The sequence below is a fragment of the Myotis brandtii genome, unplaced genomic scaffold (assembly GCF_000412655.1).
Source record: "Myotis brandtii unplaced genomic scaffold, ASM41265v1 scaffold132, whole genome shotgun sequence".
Taxonomy (NCBI): Eukaryota; Metazoa; Chordata; class Mammalia; order Chiroptera; family Vespertilionidae; genus Myotis; species Myotis brandtii.
In genome coordinates, this window is record NW_005354673.1 from 5,174,952 (window position 1) to 5,175,603 (window position 652).

Sequence of the window (652 nt, forward strand, 5' to 3'; positions counted from 1 at the left end):
CGGGACACATATGTAATACTTTAAATAATAAAGATTAAAAAAATAAGTGCAGGAGTACAAGTTCACTGATAGGTTTCAGATTTCACACTGCAACTGATCTAAGAAACTACCACTTGTTGAGTTTTGGTGTATTATCAAAGCATATCTACAATCGTCTGAAAATTACTCCTCCCTTTGTTGTTGGTGGAAATCAGGCTCTTCCATGGGATCAAGGGAAAAGTATTTTATGGACCCTGCACGGGAGACTGGGGTGTGGCAAGATTATTTGTGATGCAAAATCGAAGGAGCTCCCCTCCTGGGTTCCCATCTTCGACCATCGACAATGGAAAAAGTCCAACCTTGTCTTCTTCAAGGTCTAGAGTCTAGACCAAGGCCAGTGTCCACAGTTTCTGTTTCATATTAAAGCTTAATCCTTTGGGGCCAGCTGGGTCTGTGGACCTTGGTTACTGTTAGACCCACCTGGTCTATGCATGAGGCAAAGGAATGAGTGAGTGCAGGTCACAGAGTAGAGGGGGGGCGGGGAGGAGGAGCAAGCTTCTTTGTTCACCTGGGGTTATAACCAGGAGTTTTTTTTTAAATAACCAATCAGGCTTCTGATGGGTCCACCCCCTAGCCAATGCCAATGATCCCTGACAGGCCTCCAAGGCCAAGC